We start from the raw sequence: 16621 nt of genomic DNA, 5'->3' as shown, positions 1-16621 counted from the left end.
GTAGGAAAAAAAGAAAGAGCAGGTAAAGTAAAATAGAATAAAGTATGAAATATAGTAGCGTTATTAAAATTAAAAAGTAATTATTGAAAAAAAAAACGGACAGATAGAACCCTGGGACATATGGTGGAAGCAAAGCTATACAGAGAGAATCTTACACAGAAGATTACACATACACATTCACAAAAAGAGAGCAGGGGGAAAAATCAAAAATCTTGCTCTCCAAGTCCACCTCCTCAATTTGGGTTACTTCGTTGTAAAAAGAGGAAAAGGGCGAGAAGTCTGAAATCTTGCTCTCTAAGTCCACCTCCTTAATTTGGGATAATTCGTTGTAAAAAGAGGAAAAGGGGGGAAAGTCTTAAATCTTGTCCTCAAAGTCCACTTCCTCAATTTGGGATGATTCGCTGTCTATTCATGCACTCCACAGACGCAGGGCACAAGTGGACCGTGGAGCTTTAATCCGCTGCCTCCGAGGCTGCACAGAGAGATTTCCCTGTCTCTTCTCTGCTCTCACAGCTCCCGGGTCTCAGCCTTGGACCTGGCCCCGCCTCTGCGCGTAGGCCGCTGGAGGGCGTCCGTTCTTCGCTCAGACAGGACGGGTTTAAAGGAGCCGCTGATGCGGGGGCTCTGCCTCACTCAGGCAGAGGGGCAGAGGGGAGGGAGGGGCGCGCAGTGTGGGGTGGGCTTGCAGCGGCAGAGGCCGGCGTGACGTTGCAGCAGCCCGGGGCGCTCCGTGCGCTTTCCCGGGAAAGCCGTCCCCGGGTCCCGGGACCCCGGCAGTGGCGGGGTGCACAGGCCCCCCGGAAGGTGGGGTGGACAGTGACCCGCGCTCGCACACAGGCCCCGCGGCGGCGGCAGCAGCAGCAGCCCCAGCGTCCCACGCCCGTCTCCGGGGTCCGCGCCTTTAGCCGCTGCTCGCGCCCGTCTCCGGCGCTTCCCAAAGCAGCCCTCTTAATGCCCTCTCCTCGCGCACCAGGAAACAAAAGGGAAAAAAGTCTCTTGCCTCTTCGGCAGCTCCAGACCCTTTCCCCGGACTCCCTCCGGGCTAGCCGTGGTGCACTAACCCCCTCAGGCTCTCTTCCTGCCGCCAGCCCCAGTCCTCTCCCTGCGCTCCGACTGAAAGCTGATACCCGAGCCTCAGCTCCCAGCCCCGCCCGCCCCGGCGGCCAAGCAGACAAGCCTCTCGGGCTTGTGTGTGCCTAAGGGCACCGATCCTCTGTGCCGGAATCTCTCCGCTTTGCCCTCCACACCCCTGTTGCTGTGCTCTCCTCCGCTACTCCGAAGCTTTCCCCCTCCGCCACCTGCAGTCTCCGCCCGCAAAGGGGCTTGTAGTGTGTGGAAACCTTCCCCCCTTCACGGCTCCCTCCCACTGGTGCAGGTCCCGTCCCTATCCTATTGTCTCTGTTTATTCTTTTTTCTTTTGTCCTACCCAGGTATGTGGGGAGTTTCTTGCCTTTTGGGGGGTCTGAGGTCTTCTGTCAGCGTTCAGTAGGTGTTCTGTAGGAGTTGTTCCACGTGTAGATGAATTTCTGATGTATCTGTGGGGAGGAAGGTGATCTCCGCGTCTTACTCTTCCGCCATCTTCCTCCGGGGTCGAATATGGGGTTTTGTATCCAGTAAAGTTGCTATAGCCCATGAAATAAGACAAAGAATTAAAAGATATTAAGATTGAAAATGAAGAAATAAGACTCTCATCACTTGCAGATGATATCATTAAGTGCTTGAAAAATCCCCCCAGATCTACAAATTATTAGAATTAATAAGTAAAAATAGCAACTTTACTGGAAACCAAACCCCTTTGTTTATTTTTGATGGTTCTTTCTCCAAACCCTCTGGTTACTCCCTCACACTCATGCTCTGAGCTGTAGGAGAGTCTCTGCAGGTCTCTGGGGTTCTCTCTGTGTGCAGCTCTCCTCTCTCGTACTCTTGCCTGAACTCTTGCTGCCTTTGTCTGTCTCAATTCAGGGGTTTTCCAGTAATCTCCTCAGTTCCCCTTCCCTGTGTGTGGCCTGCCAACTCCACAAGCATGGTAAACTGGGGCAATCCCGGCACTCACCTTGTTTGTTTCCATCTCTCATAGATCGTTGTCCTGCTTTGTTGCTTGATATCCAGTGTTTTGAAAACTGCTGATTCATGCATTTTGTCTGTTTTTGTTTGTTTGTATCTGTCAGGTTGGAAGGTACATCCAGCTGTTGACTGAAAAAAAAATTGCACAACATGAGTGTTGTGAGTTAAGTTTTATTTGGGGCCAAATGAGGACTATAGCCCAGGGGACGACATTTCAGATAGCTCTGAGAAAGTGCCCCCAAAAAGTAGGGGGGAAGGTCAGTGTTATATATAATTTTAGTGAAGGGGGGACGTCAAGCACACATTGCGGCAGAGGGTGGCTGCTTGTCACGAGGAGCAGAAGTCACCATTGATGATTTTAGTGCTTTTCTAGGTACGAGGAGATGCAAGAATTGGGCTCATAAAATTTTCTCCTGAAAATATCTAACTATCTAAAAACCTGATCTGCCCATTTTTCCCAGAGCACAGAGGGCCTCATTCCTGATCTCCACCCTGAACTCCTTTCAGGGGTGTTGAAGGTCGGCAGCTGCAGCGGCTCATGATTTAAACCTTGTAGAGGTAGATGGCAAGAGCCAGTTTGTAGGTGGCACGGTCCTTATTACTCCATTTGGCTTTGCGCAAACGTCTAAGAGAAGGATTTTGTAATTAGGGACTTTAGTTTCTCTTTCTGTTGGAACTACTGATATCTCTGAACAAAAACATGTTAGGCTGAAAAAAAAATCTAGTCCAGATTGGAAGATGAATTTCTTGCCTCTGGGTCTGGTATAGAAATTTCAAAGTTGATAACAGAGCTATCTTCTTTTTTTTTTTTTTTGCAGTACACGGGCCTCTCACTGTTGTGGCCTCTCCCGTTGCGGAGCACAGGCTCCGGACGCACAGGCTCAGCGGCCATGGCTCACGGGCCCAGCTGCTCCGTGGCATGTGGGATCTTCCCGGACCGGGGCACGAACCCGTGTCCCCTGCATCGGCAGGTGGATTCTCAACCACTGCGCCACCAGGGAAGCCCCAGAGCTATCTTCTTTAGCCAAGCTGACAGTGCCAATCAGTCATTGTTCAGACACTTTTACTATTTCTGTCTCCAATTCTTCCGGACGTTGGCAACTTGTCTTCCTAAACCTTAGGTTTGGAGGAAACTGCCTTAATCTGAGCTATCTTGGGGATATACCTCTCAGTTTATAGACTGCTTCTTGATCCCTAAGACATAAATATTCTTATTCTTGCTTGTTACTATTTAAACGAGGGCTACAACTACAGCCTTGGCCTGCGGTCTATTTATGTATGTCCTGAAAGCTAAGACTGGTTTCTACCTTTTAAAAGCGTTATTAAAACAAATATGCAGAAGAGACTGTAAGTGACCCACAGAGTCTGAAATATTTATTCTCTCATCCCTTGCTGAAAGAGTTTGCTGACCCCTGATGTAAATAACTTACTGTTTAGGCCATGTTTATTTCTCATTAAGGGAATGAACTCTGAATTTGGACTGAGTTCAAATCCCAGTTTTTTACATCTCTGTTATCTAAGGAAAGTTACTCAACATCTTTATTAGCTTGATTACCTTAACTGAAAGATAGGAATAACACTAGTAGCTCATAGATCTTCATTTTATTTCTAGTAGGTCATAGATATATGAGGATTTAATGGGATAATGTTTATATAATAATTCATGTAGTGCCTAGGATTTGGTTAGAGTTCAAGAAATGTTAACTATTCTATTAGTTCATTTTTTCCTTGTATTTATAGTGTCCTACAAGTGTTTCTATTTTTGGTAGTAGGTTCTTAATCTCATACAGCAAATTGACCAAATAACTCCTTAACTTAGGTTTAATGGTGTTTATAAACATTGTTTAGGATTCTTTTTTGTTGTTGTTGTTGTTGAAATAATGTCCTGTGGAATACCTCCTGACTTGCCTCTTGTTTCGTGAACCATAATGAGTATTGTTCAGCATTTCTTCAGTTTCTTCTTTGTGGAGATTTTCTGAGTTTATTAGGGCTTGCAGGGCATTTGGGTCAATGAGAATAGATGGTATTCTATTATAGAATAGATGGTATATAAGTGAATATTATTTAAAATACTGAATTATCTTAGAGTATTTCACAGAGTTAGGCTCTTCTGGTTTGGAAAGATGAGCAGAATAGGTATGTTTTCCTGCATCTATTGTTCAAGTTTTTAAATCTTAGCAAGTAAAATGAGCAAATTTAAAATATCTGATCTTTATACCTTAACGTCTCCAAATGTCCCTTCTTTGCACCTATATTTACTTCCAAAATCCCCTCCATGATCAGTCATCCTCATCCCGGTGATGTGCAAGGTATTAACCCATGAAGGATGCCATGAACCAGAAAGTTAATGAACTACTCGTTTCCTGGGAGCAAATTTTAAAAATGAGAGAGAAGTACATCGTCCTGAGCATTTGCACAGTTGCAAAAACACAGAATTTTAAGTAGGAGTATTAGGTATTTGACTTGTACCTGAACCATAAGGAAATCTCAGTGGCTTTGAAAATTATTAAATTGGCCATTTGTAGAACCCATTAAACTTAGTGGCCCACATTATACTCCAGTGAAGAGCCACACGCCTCAACTCTTTCCTGGTTCTTTACCACGTGAAGAGCACAGCTGACAGATGATTTATAATTCTACTCTTATAGAATATACATAATTTAAGCTTAGTAAAGCATCCTATAAGACAGATAGCAGGAACCTGAATATATTCATAAACATATATGTGTTTGCTAAGCTCTTTCCTGGGATAGGCTTTTATAGCACTAAGTCTTTTACTTATTTACAATGGACACCAAACATTAAAAAAAATTAAATAGACGACTTTTTCTCAATATTATACCCATCTTATTAAGCATGTGGGTTATATATTGGAAATGAAGTAGGATGCCTAATATATAATTTTAAAACACCTGCTTATATACCTCAGTAACCTAAATATCAAAATAACAGTATCAGGGTATTTTGCTTTCTCCAAGTTATTCTAATTTGCTGTGACAGAGATGTGGATTCGAAATTTTTCTCACTTTTTTGGGGTTACACATTCACTTATTTAACAACTCTCACTCAGATGCTTTCTTTCTTTAGTCCTAACAGGGTAGGCAGGAATTAACCTACAGAGAGCCTATCCTTAGGTACCTTACAGTCTCGTGCGTAGGAAGAAAACAAACAAATTAAAAATAGCTACATATGTACAATTTTATTCATTCATTTAATATGTGAAGCGCTACTCTAGATGCTGGGAATTTGTAGTGAACAAGACAAGTTTCCTGCTCTCTGGGAACTTATGACACATTGGCAGACATTGAAAATTAAAAGTACAATAAACATATGTGGTTATTATTGAAGGAATCCAACGGCTGCTCACAATAGAATAACTCCCAACAACTACAATTTCTTAGGAATACGGTAATACAGATGTCTTTAAGCAGAATGAAAGTCACGTTTTTATTATGAGTCAGGTCCACCCTGCAGAAATGCTTCAGTTTTACTCACAAGTGAACAAAACAGAATAACTTCCTCTAATTTGCCTTGAAATTCATAATATAAAGCAGCAGATGGCGCCATCACCTCATTCACGTCTGCTTGATTTTGCTAAATCTTTTTAATGAATTCGTATTGACTCAGCGCAGATCACACCCCACAGGGATTCTGTTTTCTTTTTTTAGTTACCCTGTATCTTTCTTATTCACCATCCAAGGATACTAGCTGGGCTTAAAGACCCATTATCGTTTTGCTGGTGAGGAAACAAGCAGAGAAAATGAAACAATACATCTAAACTCACCCAGTTAATCCAGTGACAGAATCAGGAGGGATGTGGTTCATTCGTTAGCTAGAATGTGGACTTTGAATTTAGAAGTTCTGCCAATAACTTGGAGATTTTTTCCCCCTCTGCAATTCAGTTGCCTTATCTCAGGTTGTTTCCACTTTTAAAAATAAATGAATAGAATATACCAGGTGAATAGCTTCCAAATATTTTATGGGTTCAATAAAATTATGTACTAAATTCCCAGATATAAAACAAGTAAAATCAGTGATGCTCTGGTTGTATTGATACTGGGACAGTCTAGACTCTTTCCTGTTTGGCTTGTACTGCATCACATTTTGCTATATTTTTCTTCCTATTAAAGATGACACAACGGGCTTCCCTGGTGGCGCAGTGGTTGAGAGTCCGTCTGCCGATGCAGGGAACACGGGTTCTTGCCCCGGTCCGGGAAGATCCCACATGCCGTGGAGTGGCTGGGCCCGTGAGCCATGGCCGCTGAGCCTGCGCGTCCGGAGCCTGTGCTCCGCAACGGGAGAGGTCACAACAGTGAGAGGCCCGCGTACCGCAAAAAAAAATTTTTAAAAAAAGATGATACAGAGTTTAAAGGTACAGGAAAAAAGAAAATATAGTCAACGTATTTGACCAAAACATGACTGGCCAATACAGTAACAAAAGCAAATGCAATAGAGAAAGAAGAGCCACAGTGGGTGGAAAAAACAGGGACAATGCCACAGGTAAACTAAAACAAATAAACATACATACGAGAAACACCTCCCACTTGAAAATAACACCCACCATTCTTTGTTTTCCCCTGCTCTCCACAGTCAATTTAAAGACAACTTGGTTGTGATTTGGGACTAGAAATTGGAATTACCAACAGTTTAGTTCTTAGTTCATAAGAAGTATAATTGTTAGTGTTCTTGCCTATTTCCCCCAATAGGCAGGACCATTAAGACACTGGTCTAGACATTGGACATAGAATACCTATAGAGACAGAATGCTTGTCCTTTTGGAGTTTATAAGCTGAACCAGACAATAGCATTAGGTGATTTTAGGCTATAATATAGGTAGGCACTTATATATATTTTGTACGTGTATTATTATTTTTAAAGTATTTTTGCTTACTTCTCATAATCTTTTATACGTATATTTACTGATAACCTACAATCAATCAGAAACTAGTCTAGGTTCTTGGGATATATATGTGAATGAGCAAGGAATGAACAAGCAAGGTTCCTAACTCATGGGGCTTACAAACATGGAGACATGGCGAGTCTAACTACAAACAGATGAGATGTATTCCAATAGTGTGAAGTACTTCAAAGAAAAAAAAGAAAAGCTGTCTAATGTGATTCAGTGCGATGGAGAGGTGCTGTGGTCATATTCTGCGTCAGACTGAATGATCAGGGAAGACCTACCAGAAAGAGTGATATTTGAACTAAGAACTAATTATCAAGAAAAAGCCCACCATGCAAAGTTCTCAAGGCAAAGCGTATTAGCCAAAGTATAAGCGCAAAATTCCTGAGACAGGAACAACTTGATGTGTTTGTGTGATCAAAAAGAATATTATATGATATAACTTATATGTGGAATCTAAAAAATAGTACAAATTAACTTATTTACAAAACAGAAATAGACTCACAGACATAGAAAATAAACTTATGGTTACTGAAGGGGAAGGGGTTGGGAGGGACAAATTGGTAGTATGAGATTAACAGATGCACACTACCATATATAAAATAGATAAACAATAGATAAACAGCAAGGATTTACTATATAGCAAGGAACTACATTCAATATCTTGTAATAAACTATAATGGAAAAGAATTTAAAAAACAAATATAGACACACACACACACATGTATATACATATATATATATGTATCCAAATCATTTTGCTGTATAAAACTTAGAGGAAAACATAGGCAGAACACACTTTGACATAAATCGCAGCAATATCTTTTTCTCTCCATCTCCCAGAGTAATGGAAATAAAAACAAAAGTAAACAAATGGGACCTGATTAAACTTAAAAGCTTTTGCACTGCAAAGGAAACCACAAACAAAACGAAAAGACAACCCACAGAAAATATTTGCAAATGATGCGACCAACAGGGGATTAATTTCCAAAATTATTACAAACAGCTCATGCAGCTCAATACCCAAAAAACAAACAACCCAATCAAAAACAGGGGCAGAAGACCTAAATATTTCTCAAAAAAAGACATACGGATGGCCAAGAGGCACATGAAAAATGCTCAACATCACTAATTATTAGAGAAATGCAAATCAAAACTACAATGAGATATCACCTCACACCAGTCAGAATGGCCATCATAAAAAGATCTACAAACAATAAATGCTGCAGAGGGTGTGGAGAAAAGGGAACCCTCTTGCACTGTTGGTGGGAATGTAAATTGGTACAGACACTATAGAGAACTGGATGGAGGTTCCTTAAAAAAAACTAAAAATAGAGCTATTATATGATCCAGAAATCCCACTCCTGGGCATTTATTCAGAGAAAATCATGTTTCGAAAGGATACATGTACCCCAGTGTTCATTGCAGCACTCTTTGCAATAGCCAAGACATGGAAACAACCTAAATGTCCATCAACAGATGAATGGATAAAGAAGATGTGGTATATATATATATAAGACAAATATCATATGACATCGCTTATATGTGGAATCTTAAAAAAATGGTGTAAATGAACTTATTTACAAAACAGAAACAGAGAATGAACTTATGGTTACTAGCAGGGAAGAGTAGTGGGGAGGGATAGATTGGGAGTTTGGGATTGACGTGTACACGCTGCAATATTTAAAATAGATAGCCAATAAGGACCTACTATAAAAAATTAATTAATTAAAAAAATTAAAGACAAGCCACTATTGAGAACACAAAAAAATGAATATAGACGTATAAATATACACATATGTATATGTATATATATATCCATGTCATTTTGCTGTACACTTGAAACTAACACAATATTGTAAATCAACTATACTTAAATTAAAAAAAAAATAAAAGAAGGCCAGTGTTTCAAGACCATGAACAGTGAAGGAGAGATGGCTAGGAAATTAAGTCAGAAAGATAGTCAGGCATAACTGCTTCCTTGGTGGTGCAGTGGTTAAGAATCCACCTGCCAATGCAGGGGACATGGGTTCGAGCCCTGGTACGGGAAGTTTCCACGTGCTGCGGAGCAGCTAAGCCCTTGAGCCACAACTACTTGTAGCCTGCATGCCTAGAGCCTGTGCTCTGCAAGAAGAGAAACCACCGCAATGAGAAGCCCGTGCACTGCAACGAAGAGTTCCCCCCATTCACCGCAACTAGAGAAAGCCCGCATGCAGCAACGAAGACCGCAGCCAAAAATAAAATAAATAAATTTATATATATATATATATAAGAAAAAGAAAGATAGGCATCAGATTATTTAGATCCTTATAGGACAGAGAAGATAAAACCAATGAGTGTTCAGCTGGCAATAAGGGGGTGGTGAATTGTCTGTAGAGAATTAAAATAATAATTTTTACTAGAAGTCAGTTTGCTTTTTATAATCACCATGTACCAGCAATACTAACGTCAGTGATAAAGTATTCCCTGAAAATATCTTTTGCTGCCCAAAGTTTTAAACTATTATGGTGGTGACTGTCGAATTTTAAAAGTCTCTGTTTATCTATTTAAAAGTCTCTGTTTATCTATTTATCTACACAGTCGATTCTTGTTATTCATGGTAGTCACGTTCTATAGAGCCACAGAGAACACTGAACAACCTCTGCTTCTAGGGGAAATGCAAGGTTACTTTCCTCTAAGAGTCTTGTCCCAACATTTTAATCAACAGATTGATATATAACCTTGCTTTATATATGTTTCTCTTTAGAGACACATTTGTTAATATATACTGTTGATTCACGAACAATGATGTCATGGCCAGCAGCACTATGACGCGTGACTGAATAAAGCTTCTCTAACACACATATTTTCTTTATAAGGCACATCACAGCCTTCTTGAGGGTAGGAACACTAGACAGCACTTCAACTCTATGCTTGAGGGTATTTAAAACAGGGAAATAACCAACAAAAAGTGAAAAAATGAGAACAGTATAGCACTAAATAGACCATGAAAATGACACTCATTTATGGTAGGAGAGCTGGAACAAGAAGGCAGACTATTGCCTTGTTCAGACTCATCTGGGATCAAGCATGTTGGGCAAGTCAAATTTTTTTACTACTCTGCGCATGCCTGTGAATGATCATGAGTATTGATTTAAGGATGACAAATAGATCTTAACAAGTAGGTACATTTGCAATTCTGGAACCCATGAATAATGAAGATAAACTATATCTATATTAATACAAATAAATATACATTTATATTTCACGTAGCAGGTTTGTATCACTTTTCCTTTAGTAAACATTGTATTCTGCATGGAAGTAAATTCACAGAACTTCCAGTTATACTGACATATGTAGTTTGGGAACGTGTTGGAAAGGTTTGGAATTGCTCAAGTCCACTCAGAGCACCACTTGGTTTGCATTATTTGTAGCTACCATTTTGGAACATTTCTGGGTTTAAAGGGTAGATTTGAAATAAACATTCATAGGATTGCACTGTGATTATAAAGTCAAAGAAATAGAACTTGAGTTACTTCAATTGTCATTCTATGTGACCATTTGTAATTATTATTTGTACTTGTACAATTTTGCAACCTGCAGAGACATTTTGAAAGATTCTAAAATTGATCCTGAAGAAACAAAGAGCAATCTTGCAATTTCTGGAATAATTGTGAAATAGGATTTTTCTAAATCTTTGGCACACATATCCTATGTGTAAACCTTTTTCCCATTTGTGCATCTGTTCCTTCATTGAAAGAAACTTTTCAAAATTAAAATAAGCAAAGAATGGTCTTAAATCAATTATGAGCAAATAAATTGATGTGTCTGGGAAGGCAGTCTACTCAACCCGATCACTTGAAAAAGAGTAATTTTGACAATATCATTGACAAATTTGGAGAAGGACAGAGTCCAAAACAGAAATTGTAATATTGTTATTTATTGCTGTGACATGCCTCTATGTAGGTATAAATTTTTTCTTCCTTTCCAAAAAAAAAGGTGTTGCTATAATTGAAAGATTTTATCCATATAATTAAAAGTAGCTTGCACAATATTTATTTTTATTTTAATATACATATTTATATGCACATTTTAATTTTTACTGGCATGATTTTATACACAAAGTTCAATTAAAAATATTCACTGCCTACATTTGTTTTCTGCCATTATTATCATTCATTCCGTTTCATGATTATTACTAAAAATTATTTTCTTGTATAGAGGAGAGGGAAGAAAAAGTAATAACAATAAATGAACTGTTCAAAAAACTGTGGGTACACCACTGCTCAAGGAACTCAAGGATTAGTGAGGAAGACAGTTGTAAGTATCTAACAATAAGGAAATGATACATGGATAGCATTTCTTCCTTGGGGAGACAGGGAAGTTTCAAATACAAGTGCCATATGAGAGGGATGTTTATATACACTATACACACTTCCCCCCAGTCAAATGGAAGGAAAGGGGCTCAAGGCAGAGAGATAGCAGAGGTTACATGTGGAATGTGAACAGTGTAACTGGAACCATGAAACCATAAACAGATTCAGAAAAGAGAAGGTGGATTGGGAAAAGATGGTGAAGGGCACATTTTCACCAAGAAGGATTTATTGATTATAAAGTGAGCTTTTCACTTAATTAAAAATTTTAGGGACTCTAGGAAAGGATTCTATGTCATTTGTAGTAAGCATAATTTAACCCTGGAAAGAGTGTTGTGAATAAAGCTAAGTGATTTTTGTGGTCTGCCCAAGGCTGGGCATACTGAAATAATTTAAATAATATATTTTGGTCTTTATCCTCCAGATAAAATGTGAAATCAGTTAGGATGGGGATTGGGTCTCATGCTTCTTTGTATCCAGGCTTCTGAGAATATAGTAAATGTTCACTCCATGTTTAATTGCTTAGTAGATGGATGGAGGAACAAAGGGAAAGGAACCAAGTTAGCATTCAAACTAGAGGTGAAATTTGAAGACTTTTTTTTTGAAATTTGTGAACATAAATGGGGAAGTTATTTGAAATGTTGCAATCTCCTGAAGGCTTACATTTTCTTCTTCTACAATGGTTCTTAAGTGAATGCTTAGTTTGTTTTTAATAATCTTGTTTTCTATTTAATTCATTTATTTCTATATATTCATATATTTATTTCTCTTTATTCATTTATTTATATAAAATTTCCAAAAAGTCACATTGGACTTATGCCTCAGGATCTCCTGTGTTTCCTTTCCTGGTGTAGCATTCATTCTGGTAAACTTACCAAAATAGATACTTATTTGGGAAGGATATTATTTTTGAGATTTAATTGTGGGAGCAAACACTACCGTTAACAACAGTTTAACATATGTAGAAATGAGGGTATGACCAGGCTAATTCAGCTGTACTGAATGCAGTTCTTTAAGTTGCTTTATTGGTGCAATATTCAACCTAACTCTTCATTCAATTTATTGTATTTTTAGTTTATAAAATGTGTTTTCACTTCTAAGACCTTTTCTCAGATTTCTCATTTTTCTTTGAAGAAAAAACTTGCTGTATAAATGCAATTTTTCATTAAATCTCACTGAGAATGTAAATTAGTTGTTATTTGCTGAGTTTTGTTTGTTGTTTGGTTGGTTAGATTGGTTTGTTTTTCACCTGCTTCTTACACTACTGTTTAACCAAGGGTATTTTTCTCAGAATATGCAAACTGTCTTTCCCCACCCACTCCTGCCGTCTTTTTTTTTTTTTTTTTTTTTTTTAATTTGCTGCACCTCGAGGCTTGCTTGCGGGATCTTAGTTCTCCAGCCAGGGATCGAACCCAGCTCCTGCAGTGAAAGTGTTAAGTCCTAACCACCGGACCGCCAAGGAATTCCCCCTCCTGCCTTGTAAAATGCTGACGGATTATTTTTCCTAGTTTGTCCATGATTTGTGTAATCCCTGCTTAACTGTTTTAGTCCTGGACAAAAGAGAAGGCTAAAGTTTACATTCACTGAAAATTTTCTTTGACAACTTAAAGAGTCAGTTGTTTCTGTAGGATTGTGATTAAATAGAGGATGGCAGTCAAAGAAAATAAAAGTTATTACATAAAGATTCTCCCATTGTGCGTGGGGGGTCTGAATCAATAGTAAAACGCTTTTTATTACCTCCTAGAAGGTGCTCCCCTCATTACTGTTCTCTAGTTCTACTTAGTTTTTTTTTTTTAATTAGTTTCTGCTTTATAACAAAGTGAATCAGTCATACATATACATCTGTTCCCACATCCCTTCCCTCATGCATCTCCCTCCCTCCCACCCTCCCCATCCCACCCCTCCAGGCGGTCACAAAGCACCGAGCTGATCTCCCTGTGCTCTGTGGCTGCTTCCCACTATCTATCTACCTTACGTTTGGTAGTGTATATATGTCCATGCCTCTCTTTCGCTTTGTCACAGCTTACCCTTCCCCCTCCCCATATCCTCAAGTCCATTCTCAAGTAGGTCTGTGTCTTTATTCCCGTTTTGCCCCTAGGTCCTTCATGACTTTTTTTTTTTTTTAAATTCCGTATATATGTGTTAGCATACGGTATTTGTCTTTCTCTTTCTGACTTACTTCACTCTGTATGACAGACTCTAGGTCTATCCACCTCATTACAAATAGCTCAGTTTCGTTTCTTTTTATGGCTGAGTAATATTCCATTGTATATATGTGCCACATCTTCTTTATCCATTCATCCGATGATGGACACTTAGGTTGTTTCCAGCTCCGGGCTATTGTGAATAGAGCTGCAATGAACATTTTGCTACATGTCTCTTTTGGAATTATGGTTTTCTCAGGGTATATGCCTAGTAGTGGGATTGCTGGGTCATATGGTAGTTCTATTTGTAGTTTTTTAAGGAACCTCCATACTGTCCTCCATAGTGGCTGTACCAATTCACATTCCCACCAGCAGTGCAAGAGTGTTCCCTTTTTTCCACACCCTCTCCAGCATTTATTGTTTCTAGATTTCTTGATGATGGCCATTCTGACTGGTGTGAGATGATATCTCATTGTAGTTTTGATTTGCATTTCTCTAATGATTAATGATGTTGAGCATTCTTTCATGTGTTTGTTGGCAGTCTGTATATCTTCTTTGGAGAAATGCCTATTTAAGTCTTCTGCCCATTTTTGGATTGGGTTGTTTGTTTTTTTGCTATTGAGCTGCATGAGCTGTTTATAAATTTTGGAGATTAATCCTTTGTCAGTTGCTTCATTTAGTTCTACTTAGTTGACTGACGTTTCTTCCTTAAGCCAATTTATTCACTCTGAGAAAAAAATCCCTTTCTTTCCAGCTCTCCTCTGCTTTCCCAAGGGCTGCATTATCGAACTGGATGTCTGATGGAGGTCGAGATTAGATCCACATCACTACTTTGCGCCTGTGAAAAGTTAGTAAAACTTTCGTGGCAGGCTAGGTAAGAGGGTGAATTTTATTTTTTTCCACTGACCTCTCTTCCATTGTGATATGTATTAATGAGAACTGTAGAAATCTTGGAACAGAACAACTCCATCCAAACCTTTGCACTAAGACATTGGACAAACTCTAAGATGGTTTCTAGTAGTTTAAGGCTGTGTCCTGGAATGATCCCAGATCCCTTTAAAATGCCTGCCTGAGAAAGTTCATTGCTGCCAGGAGAATTTACTCTTTGTTCGTGAGAGAGTGGCATGGACATATATACACTACCAAATGTAAAACCGATAGCTAGTGGGAAGCAGCTGCATCGTATGGGGAGATCAGCTCAGTCCTTTGGGACCACCTAGAGGGGTGGGATAGGGAGGGTGGGAGGGAGATGCAAGAGGGAGGGGATATGGGGATATATGTGTATAGCTGATTCACTTTGTTATACAGCAGAAGCTAACACACCACTGTAAAGCAATTATACTCCAGTAAAGATGTTAAAAAAAAACCCACACATACACACACAAAAAAAATAAAATAAAATAAACAAATAAAATCCTCTCTCTGCCCTTTGAGGTGTAAAGCTACCACCTAAAACTTTCCTCAGGGTCCTGAGAGCCATCTCTGAAAGCAAACACTCAGGGAATTAGTTAGGGAGATAACCTGCCCTCTTCCAGTCCCCATGGGAGGGTAGGGCCCTAGCTTCAGTGGGGCACAACCTTGCTGCAATATGCAACACTCTCCCCTGTCCAAAGGATGAAGAAGCTTGTTTTTCTTCCGGAGAAGCACCAATGAACAAATCCGCATGGTCTAGTCACATGGATTAACCCTCTTAATACCACTCAGTTCCTTTCCCTCAGCACAGCCCAGCCTTTAAAAAGTCGCTAGTCTTTTGTTTGGGGGAAGTTGAGTTCAGTTTATGCTGGGCTCTCTTCTCTGTTATAATCGTATTACTGAAGGAAATCTGTCCTCACCACTTTTTTTTTTAACATCTTTATTGGAGTATAGTTGCTTTACAATGCTGTGTTAGTTGCTGCTGTATAACAAAGTGAATCAGCATATGTATACATATATCCCCATATCCTCTCCACCTTGCATCTCCCTCCCACCCTCCCTATCTCACCCCTCTAGGTGGTCACAAAGCACCGAGCGGATCTCCCTGTGCTATGCAGCTGCTTCCCACTAGCCATCTATTTTACATTTGGTAGTATATATAAGTCCGTGCCACTCTCTCCCTTCGTTCCAGCTTACCTTTCCCCCTCCCCATGTCCTCAAGTCCATTCTCTATGTCTGCATCTTTATTCCTATCCTGCCCCTAAGTTCTTCAGAACCTTTTTTTTTTTTTTAGATTCTATATATATGTGTTAGCATATGGTATTTGTTTTTCTCTTTCTGACTTACTTCACTCTGTAGGACAGACTCTAGGTCCATCCACCTCACTACAAATAACTCAATTTCATTTCTTTTTATGGCTGAGTAATATTCCATTGTATATGTGCCACATCTTCTTTATCCATTCATCTGTCGATGGACACTTACGTTGCTTCCATGACCTGGCTATTGTAAATAGAGCTGCAGTGAACATTGTGGTACATGACTCTTTTTGAATTATGGTTTTCTCAGGGTATATGCCCAGTAATGGCATTGCTGGGTGACGTGGTAGTTCTCTTTTCAGTTTTTTAAGGAACCTCCATATTGTTCTCTATAGAGACTGTATCAAGTTACATTTAATGAGTGTCTGGTTTTATCTTTGACAACAGTCAGTTATCTCTTCCATTCTGCTTGCTTTGAAGTCTTGTGAACAGATGGATACCTCTCAGGTTTCTAGCAATGATAAATGTTTTTCCATATCTTATTAACTTGGAGATTACTGTGGAAATTGGCAAAGAGGAAACATTAAGCATTTAACATAGTATTTCAGTTCCAGAATTCTCCATAAGCTGTTACTTGCAATATACGTGTACAGAATGGTGAAGGGGTCAGGGTAGCATTACAGAAAAGATCATGAGTTTTGCAGTAAGAGTGGACTTTGGTTTGATTCCTTGCTTCATTATTTTTATTAGTTTCTTAAAACTGAGCAAGGGGGTAAAATTTCTATGTCTCAGTTTTGTCATTTGAAAATAGGACTACACAACAAGTTCCTACAGTCTAGCACAGGAAACCATATTCAATACCTTGTAATAAACCATAAGGAAAAGAATATGAAAAATATATATCTGAATCAGTTTGCTGTACACCAGAAACTAACACAACATTGTAAATCAACTATACTTAAAAAAGAAAATAGGACTAATAGTGCC

The sequence above is a fragment of the Mesoplodon bidens genome (genome assembly GCF_964165515.1).
Source record: "Mesoplodon bidens genome assembly, chromosome: 11".
In the NCBI taxonomy this organism is placed as follows: domain Eukaryota; kingdom Metazoa; phylum Chordata; class Mammalia; order Artiodactyla; family Ziphiidae; genus Mesoplodon; species Mesoplodon bidens.
Note: the sequence above shows the minus strand (reverse complement) of the source record.